Below are 10,258 nucleotides of genomic sequence, written 5' to 3'. Positions count from 1 at the left end.
TCACATCCTTTCTATTAAGTTTGTGTCTTTGTATTGGGGAATTGAGACCATTGATATTGAGAAATATCAATGACCAATGATTGTTGATTCTTGTTATGTTGTTGTTGTTATGTTTGATGGTGGTAGTGGTGCATGTGAGTGACTGTGGGGGGGGGTGCGCACACGCGCGCGAGTGCACTGTGTTTTTCCCTTCTTTTGGTTTTGCTGGTATGAGATTATCTATTAACTGTGTTTTTGTGAGTGTAGTTAATTTCTTTAGTCTGGTATTTTTCTTCTAGCACCTTCCATAGGACTGGATTTGTAGCTAGATGTTGTTTGAATTTGATTTATCATAGAATATCTTATTTTCTCAGTCTGTTGTGACTGAAAGTTTTGCTGGATATAGTAGTCTAGGCTGGCATCTATAGTCTCGTAGAGTCTACAGCAAATCTGTCCACACTCTTCTGACTTTTAGAATCTTCATTGAGAAGTTAAGTGTAGCTTTAATAGGTCTGCCTTTATATGTTACTTGGTCTTTTCCTTTTACAGCTTTTAATATTCTTTCTTCAGTATTTTTGTTGGTTTGGTTTGGTTTTTTTTAAGACAGGGTCTCTCTGTGCAGCCTTGGCTGTTCTGGAACTTTTTCTGTAGACCAGGCAGTCCTTGAATTTACAGAGACCCAGCTGTCTCTACCTCCAGAGTGCTGGGATTATAGACATGTGCCACCATCACCCTGCTCTTTCTTCATTCTGTATGTTTAGTGTTTTAGTTATTATGTGATGAGGAGTCTTTCTTTTCTGGCATAATGTATTTGGGGTTCTGCATGCTTCTTGTACTGTTTTAGGCATTTCTTTTGTTAGATTAGAAAAATTTTCTTCTATGATTTTGTTGAAGACTTTTTCTGGACCTTTGTGCTGGGTTTCTTCTCCTTCCTCTATACCTATTATTCTTAGGTTTGGTCTTTTCATAGTGTCCCAAGTTTCCTGGGTATTTTGTGCCAGAAGTTTTTTTGGACTTAAACTTTTCTTTTACTAATGTATCCATTTCTTGTATCATATCTTCAATGCCTCAGATTCCCTTTTCCATCTCCTGTATTCTGTTGGTGAAACTTGTCTCTGTAGTCCCTGTTCACATTCCTAAATTTTTTACTTCCAGAAATCCCTCAGGTTGTGTTTCTTTATTGTTTCTAGTTCCATTATTAGGTCATAAACTATTTTGTTTCCTTCCATGGTTTCTTTGTGATTTCTTGGATTTCTTTAAGATATTTATTCATTTCCTCCAGTATTTTGTTTGTTTTTTGTCATGGATTTTTTAGGGGAATTTATTCATTTCCTTTTTAAGAATTTCTACTGTCTTTATTCACTTGGTTTTAAGGTCTTTTTCTTCTGTTTCAGTTATTTTGAAATATTCAGGGCCTGCCATGTTAGGATAGTTAGGCTCTAGTGAAGACATATGGTCCTGATGGTTTTAGGAATTTTTTGTCTGGTTGGTTGGTTGGTTGGTTTGGTTTTTTTTTTTTCAAGATAGAGTTTCTCTGTGTAACAGCCCTGGCTGTCCTAGAACTCACTCTGTAGACCAGGCTGGCATCAAACTCAAAGAGATCTACCTGCCTCTGTTTCCCAAGTGCTGGGATTAAAGGCATGAGTCACCACCACCCAGCTGCCCTGACTGTTATTGATGGTGTTTTTACACTAATGTCTATATGTTTATATAGGTGCTGATTTCCAGATTTGTCATTGCTGAATGGGTGTTTTTGTTCCTTGGTTGTGTTTTCTCTCTGGATTTTTGGAGAGAGAGATGGCTGTGTATTGCCTGTTTCCCTGGCCTGCTCAGCTGGTGTGCTCACAGGGAATGCCTGTCGGTGCTGGAAGCTGGGATACAGGATGAATTGGTGAAGATCTTTGAGACCCATACATGGGCTCAGAGAAGGAGAGACCACCCCAGGTTTCCTGCTACAGAGCAGGAAGTAAGAGCACAGCTAGTAGGAGGGGGATTGGGTCTTAGGCAGAGGAGAGGAATGGGGTTGCCTTCAGCCTATTTGTTCATCTGGGAGGAACAGCCCTTGGGTCAGCAAGGGGTGCCTGTTGGAGTTGGGGTCTAGACAAAGCAACAGTGTGGGAGGGGGGAGTTAGAATGGAAGGATCTGTGAGATCCACAGGAGCTAGGAGCAGGGGGCAGGAACTGCTGCCCCAGGTGTCATGCTGCAGATTTGGAGGTGAAAATGAAGGAGTGGGTCTGGACAGAGAGAAAGAAGGTTTGTGGGCAACCTACCTGGTTTTCAAGCAGGCATGGGCTGGAGCATAACAGAGTATGCCAGCTGGAGTTGGGGTGTGGGACAAAGCAACAAGAGGCAGGAGGGAGGTTAGGAGAGGAAGGTCTGTGCTGGTGGCTCTCAGCATGTGGGTCATGACCCCTTTGGGGGTCCCGTATCAGATGTTTACATTATGATTCATAGCAGTTGCAAAAGTAGTTATGTAGTAGCCCAAAATAATTTTCTGGTTCAGGGTAATCACAACATGAAGAACCGTTGAGGGTTACAGCATCAAGAAGGTTGAGAACCACTGGTCTGTGGAATCCACAAGCAAGTGGGCAGTGGGGAAAGGAAGGCTGTGTCTGTTGTTCTGTTAGAGCTTTAGGGACAAGAATGAGGGATTGGGTCTGAGGAAACAGAGACAGGAGGTCTAAGGGCAGTCTACCTGGTTTTCTGGCAGGCCTATAATTATTTATAGTAGTCTTTATCCTTCCTATTCCCCCATGACATCACTTATTTTTCCTCCTTTATTTTGTTTATTTTAAAATTAAAGTATAATTATATCATATCTCCCCTTCCCTTTCCTCCCTCCAATTCCTTTCATGTTCCCCTCATTTTCTGACTTCTTCTTAGTCTAACTAATGGTTTGTCAGCTTCATTGTTTAAAACCCAAAACAAAGTGTTTATGAAGATGAGAAAGGACTTGTAGGTGGGATGGGGGTATGAAGGAGGAAGGAAGATTACAGAGGATAAGGGTTTCATACATATATGCCATTGCCAAAGGACAAATTCAGTAAAAGTTATTTAAAAATCAACTCTTTCACTGACTTTTTCAAGCAATTTGTTATTCTCTCTTTTATTTAGCCCTACTTTGTTCTTTATTATTTCTTTCATGCTGTTATTTTTGGCCTTAGTTTTTAATTATTTCTATGTTCCTTGAAATACAAAATTAGAGTATATTTGAGATCATGTTTTTTAGTTTAGAAACTTAATGCCATAAATGTCACTCTTAGTGCTTGGTACCTGTCCTATATTCCCAGTTTTGTTCTACTGGCCTCTTGCAGGGATTGGGGAAATGGTGCTTCTGGCATGTTCTAATGCCCCTCTGACTTCTTCTTTGGTCTCCTGGTTGTTCAAAAGTGTATAGTTTAGTTTCCACGTGTTTGTGACTTTTGTTGCTTTTCCTATGCTATTGACATCTATTTTTATTTCATTGTGTTTGATATTTGATGTGATTCAGTCATCTTGAATTTATGGAGAAGGATCTGTGGCTTTCATCTTTGTTCTCTGTGTATGGTAGAGCCATTTGAGACCTGTAATGCCATTCAGTGCACTCTACCTGTTGATTTTCTGATGGTCTGTTCCACCCATTTTTGAACATGTGTGGTCCCTTCCTTCAGGAATAGTAACTTTGGTTAATCATTGTTTTCTCTGTCATTCTTTCAGTATACAATGCCAATCCTCTCACTATTCTATTAAAACTCCACTGATAATCTTATGAAAGTTGTTATGTATATGAAAAACCATTTTCCTATCTTGCTTTCAAAATTCTTTTTCCCTTGATTTTGGGTCATTTCACTATACTGTGTCCTGTATCTACTTCTTTAGGTTCATATTACTTTAAGTCTTTGGATTTCCTGGATCCAGATATGATTTACTTCCCCAAATTTAAGCATCTTGACATTGATTCTTTGAATCAGCTTTTTCATACGTTTTCTTCTCTGTATGGCAACATGGCTATAATACCTATTATGAGCCTCTTGACTAGAATATTTCAAATTTCTCACTAGAGCCCCCTGGATCTCTTTTGCTTGCTCTCATCTGCTGTTGGCAGCTCTTTTAAATATTTCAGCCCCATCATTATATCACTTAGTTCTAAAATTTGTTTTTAATTCTCTCTTAAATGTCCAATGTCTTTGTTGAAACTCTCACTATGTGGACTACTCTCTTGAGGTCTGTTTAGTTTCTTTTCTATTGCTCTGAAGAGATACCATGACCAAGACAATTTATAGAAGAAAACATTTGATTAGGGCTTATGTATATTTTCAGACAGTGAGTCCAAGACCTCATGGAAGCAAATAAGCAAGCATGGTGCTGGAGCAGCAGCTGAGAGCTACATGTTGAGGAAACAACCATGAGGTAGAGAGAGAGGGAGAGAGAGAGAGAGAGAGAGAGAGAGAGAGAGAGAGAGAGAGAGAGAGAGAGAGAGAGAAATAGAGACAGAGACAGAGACAGAGAGACAGAGAGAGACAGAGAGAGACAGAGAGAGACAGAGAGAGCACTAAGTGAGAATGGGTATCCTAGGCTTTTAAAACCCCCAAACCTACACCCATTGGCACACCTCTTCCAGCAAAGCCATACCTCGTAATCCTTCCCAAACAACTCCATCAACTCAGAATCAAACATTCAAATATATTAGTCTATAGAGGCCATTCTCATTCAAACTGACATTTAGTCATTGACCATTTGATGATTACTTTGAATTCTATATCAGACAATATGATATTGTTCATTTGTTTGGATCATGTCTCCTTTTTCTTGACTCCAGAGTGCATGCACATTCAGAAAATCTACCACTTCTCTGAGTCTTCATATATAAGGTGTGCACAGCAGAGGACCAAGGAAAAAAGACCAATACACGTCTAATTGGATGTCAGGAAGAAGACAATGCAGAAACTATGAAAGATAATTTAAAAGATAATGAATGTGATTACAGAACTGATTTTAAAAGGTATTAAAATTCTGTAGATAGCAGAAAACTCAATAGCTCCTAAGAAAGATACACTAAAAAACCATGAATAAAACAAAAAATCCATACTTCAATATATAATGATAATATATGACTAATTTTTATGTCAATATGGAGAGCTAACAAACAATAGTTAATAGTTTTTTAACTATTAGTTATTTCTAATAAATTGTTTTGCCTTTGGACATCCCTATGTATAATCCATTAATATTTAAGTTAGTTATTGATTCTGTGATAATTGAACCAAATATATCTGAGAAAAGCTTGGTTTTCTTGCTTTGCTTTTTAACATGGAAATCAAAACTCACAGCCAGACATGGTGATTCAGTCTGCAATCCAAGCTCACAGGAGGATGAGACAGAAGAGCCATGTGTGTAGCATGGACTACAGTATGCTACACTTTCTCAAAGAGGAAAAGAAAAAATTCTCAAAGCCAAGTTGAATAGCTGTGATTGATTTTTATATTGTGGGTCCAGGGAAGAAATAATGTTGCTAATTTAATCAGTTGTGCAAAAGTGTCTTTAAATCACTTCATTCGCCGACAGTTCAAAGAAAGGTTGAAAAGAGGCAAAACCACTCAGAACAATATGTAAATAGACGAAAGAAAAACGAGTTCTGGACACCCAATGTTTTTTATTCATAGTGTATCGCTGAGAGCTTTTGACTGGGATTCTGAGTGTTCAGATTTCTTGGATTATATCATAGTTGTGCTAACATTTTAAGGGTGTTTATATATTCATTATTTTTAATATTCATGAAAGTGTATATATGGAATAAATCACCATATCTGTTAGCATTCTTAATGATACCAATTAAAGGAAACACTTCAGCTTCATTATTCATTATTAAATAATTAAAGGGAATTAAATCCTCCCTTATAGATAATCCCCAACTACTGGAAGAAAGTAAAGCTTGCTTATTTTTACCTGTCCACTTAAGTAGCTAAAACCCTAAAACTGTACAGATGGTTATGTGAGCCGTTCTCTGTGAGCACAACCAGAAACAGAAAGCACTGCAAGGGCCAGTCTTCTCTGGACGGTTGGTTGTGTTTTCTTTTGCCCTTCACTAGGAAGACTCTGTGCAGTCAATGCATGTGACACTGGCTTTTTTCTTGACCTTGGTTCTCAGCTGTTCTCCCTGCAATCAGGAAAGAAATGGTATTTAGCTAGTTCTTTCCAACTGAATATTTGTTAATCATCACCGTGCTAGTGACTGCTGGTTCTGAAACACTTTGTGGCAAAGTCTCATCCTTTCTCCTGCAGTCTCGTAAGTCAGACAGTGAGTTGGTGAGTCAAAGAGGAAACCTAAGCTAACGTGGATTTACACGGCATGAAGAGTGTTCTACATGCCAAGCTGAATATGTCATCAGTGACCAGATGACAACAACACAAGCTGTGACTGCAGCAGTGACCCTAAGGGCACCATTGCCCATCATTGTCAGCAACAAGAAGAAAGACAGTGTTGCAGGTGGACTGAGGAAGCATATCACCAAGGGAAAGAGAGGGAACAATTTTAAAATGTATTTGGAAAATAACAAGAAAAGTAGAATATTGACTTTTTTTCTTACTGTAACCTTAAAATTCAATATACATAATTGTTCAATAAGAAATAATCTATCAAAATTATTTTTATGACTCTTAATAAAAACAAAAAAGAAAGGTGTATATCCTGTTTTGAAAATGAAAATCCTATTTAGGGGAGAAGAATGTCTTGATGAGCCCCAATTTAGTACAGATGCCCGACTTCTAAGATTGGCCAGTTAATCAGAGAAGGAGAAATAAATACAGTATTGTTGCTTTCTGGTGAGTGACTGGAAGCCATAGTTGCCTTAGGAATCAGCAAGGTTTCTACTCTGAGGTAAGTGAGGGGCCTGCTCTAGGTAGGAGCCGATTCTGTTCTGAAGTTCAGGATGAGATGCGTACTATAAACAGCAGACAAAACCGCCAACAGCAGTGAAGGCAATCCACATTGGCATCTCTCTCTATCAGGCTGTCCATATGAAAGTTTTTAAAAAATTGTTTTCTGTCTTGTAGACAGTTCCCTTTTCTGACCACACAGTCTTTTGTTTCCATTCTTTCCTTTCATAGGTTTTTCTGTAACAATCTATTGGTGAAAAATCATTTTTTGTCATAAAAATGCCAAAAAAAAATCAAAGAGAAAAAGAAAGGCCAGGGGACGGTACATGACATTTCTCTGAGAGTCAATGGCTTCCTTTTCTTTTCCTTTTACTATCTAGATTTTTGTCTCATTCTGTCCCTACAGTGTCCTGAGCCTCCTGTCTGCTTTTAACTCACCCTTTGACTCTGGTGTGGGTTCAGGAAATTCACATCATCCTTCATCTTCTGTTCCACATCATCCTCTCTCAGACACACATGCTCACACTCACAGACACACATGCATACATCTTCCTCGTATGTCCAGTGCAATCCCAAATTCCAACAAAGGCACTTCATTCCCTGCATTATAGCAGACCTCCCTGTAAGAACAAACTCTCCTGGAAGACACTATTCTAAATCAGGATGCTTTCTAAACAGTGTGAATCAATTTTACAACTCTTTAAGAGGTATTTTGAGTGGGAGTTGATACTAAGATGTTTCACTCTAGCTAGGAAGGGTTGGATGCAAGGATTGTCAGGTAGTCTCTGCACTTCCCATCTGGTGTTCAAATGCAGTCATTGTCTTATAATATTTTCACATCTGGTAAAAAGACATATCACCAATATTTCTAGAGTATATTTTTAGTTTATGTTCCCAGTGTTTTCTTTCTCTCCATTTCACTCAGTGGCACATTGAGGATTGATTGATTACTTAGTGTTTATGATAGCCTCCCTCTGTGGTTTTCCTAATGCTTAAAAATGTTGGTTCTTTCTCAAATCTAAAATCACTTCATCCATTCTTATTATGATGTTTATTAACTAACCCTAGTTTTTTTTGTTTGTTTGTTTTAATTCTGAGAGGTCACTACTAAAGATAGTCTAAGCTTTAAAAGAAATCTTGGATTTTTTTTCTTGCTAGTTAAAGCAAATAAAATTGTCCACAAGGAATCATTTGGGAGATGGGAGGCCCCCAAAAGGTGTGACCTACCATATGGTACAATTAGTATTTTCTCATTGAGACTTGGGGCGGGTTGGTGGGCAGCTTGTGCTATTTGGGGTACTCTCAGACTAACCTGGTCAACCAATGATTTCCATGGGATTCCTTTCCTGCTGGCTAAATGTCAGTAGTGAGTGGTTGTGCTGTGTTTACTGCTGAGCACCCTGCTCTGCTGCTCTATGAACATACTACATTTTAAAGGAGTGGAGAGAGTTGTGAGAGCCACCTTGGACCCTGAGAGTATAGTTTGCATTCTGTGTGGGTAGCTATGAAGAAAGTTACTTCCTTTTGGGTTTGTTCCTGCAGTCACTCCTAAAAGCCCAGCTAGCTCTTCTCCATCTCTCTAGCGCTTGGAATTCAAGATCTCAGGGTGATGGTAGGTGGCTCTGTATTTCCTGAGACTCCCTGAGCCTGCCCCATGGACATCCCAGGAATCACATCCATTTCCATGTGCACAGATTTCTTTCTTTCAAATGACCCAACAAGTGGTTTACCACAAGGAAATTGGCATGCAGGAAAGCCAAGGCCTTACCCAAATTCTGTCCGTACCACAGAGCTCCCATAATGCACTGCTTATTCAACGGCGATTTCTTGTCATCTCTCTCTGTCTCTTTTTCTCTCTCTCTGTCTCTCTCTCTCTCTTTCTTCTCTCTCTGCAGAATAATAATCTCTACTTAGTGTAGAAAATAAGTAGTGTGGTGCTATAGATCCCGTAATGGCATTATAGTGTCAGGAAAAGGCACTAAAATAAGCCAATTTAAATATAAATAAGGTCTGATTATTCTCATTCCTTTGAAATATTGAAGCATGTGGCCCGTAAAAGCTCTTTGGTCAATCCTGGCTAAGAAATTACCCATTTCATGAAACAACGTTTTTATGTATCTAGAAAATTGGCCATTGCAAATAGAGGGAGGCAGCCCTCATATAGTTACAGATAGCGTTGGCATCAGGGTACAGACTTAGTCTGAATCTCAGTGACTTGTAACCATCACTCCTGGAGAAATATTTGTATCCCTAATGCCAAGGCCCAAGTAAACTGCAATACTAAAACAGCAACAGGTGCTCTGAAAATTGGGACTTGGAGCTGAGCGCATATGGCTTTCAGCCAGAATGTTCTGTGTATCCAGGTTTATCGAAGCAAGTGACTGATCATATCTGAGCTACTTCAGATGAGCTCCTGTTGCTACCAAAATACTCCTAATCAAAAGGTCCTGGTTTCCAAGGCTTGATTTCCCTCTGCCATTTTTTCAATATTGATTTACTTAGCTGTGTAATGCATTTGTGTGTGCTAGCCCACGCATGCTCAGGTGTCCCTGTGGAAGTCAGAGGGCCACTCCTGGGTTTTCTCCTTCAGTCTTGCTGAGATAGGGTAGCGTCTCTCTTTCTGCTGCTGTACTGCAGAGTCTGGCCTAGCTAGCCTGAAGGCTTCCGGACAGTTCTCCAGTGTCTGACTCCCACTCTAAGAATGATGGGTTCACAGGTGCTTGCTACTGCATCTGGCTTTCTCATGTGGGTTCTGGGACTCATCCTCTGGCCATCAGTGCTTTTATCTGCTGAGCCATCTTGCTGGACTCCCTCCTCTTTTTTGGGGGGGAGGGTGGTGTCTAATAGGTGTGTCTGGTCTAGAGAAATCTCAGTAAAATAAGGGAGAAGAGCAGGTCATCACAGAGCCCGGTGATGCCAAAAGCACTTCGCTTCGTCTGTTTATGCAACACTAAGCCAATGCCTGTCTTTGGTTTATTTGAGGGTTGGAAGGAAAAGAAGGGACATTGTGTCCTTGGCATGACTAGTATTGTTTAGAGGTGCATCTGCTTTCAGAAGTCATTAATGTATTCTCCCGGAAATAGTCCTTTCTCAGACATTAGGTCAGCAGTCCTGATTAGAATCTGCCTCAATCATCCATGAAACTAGATACATCCTCTGTGAGTTATTATTTCTATGAAACATCACTAATTACCATTAAGAAGAAAGGCTCATCTCAAATTTAAGATTCTAAAAGAAAGAACAATTGAACTTCTTTCAACTTTGCACAGTGATTTCAATGAAGCTGAGGATATTTGACTTAATGTGTAAATAAAAATTATTTCTAAGCTGCACATTAGCCTGGTATGTATATTTGGAGTATGGACAGGGTCTTCAAGGAGCAGCTTGTTCTTTGAGGCAGGCAATTTAAACATTCCTACAATC

This window comes from Arvicola amphibius, chromosome 6 (assembly GCF_903992535.2).
Source record: "Arvicola amphibius chromosome 6, mArvAmp1.2, whole genome shotgun sequence".
NCBI lineage: Eukaryota > Metazoa > Chordata > Mammalia > Rodentia > Cricetidae > Arvicola > Arvicola amphibius.
This window is presented reverse-complemented; position numbering follows the sequence as displayed.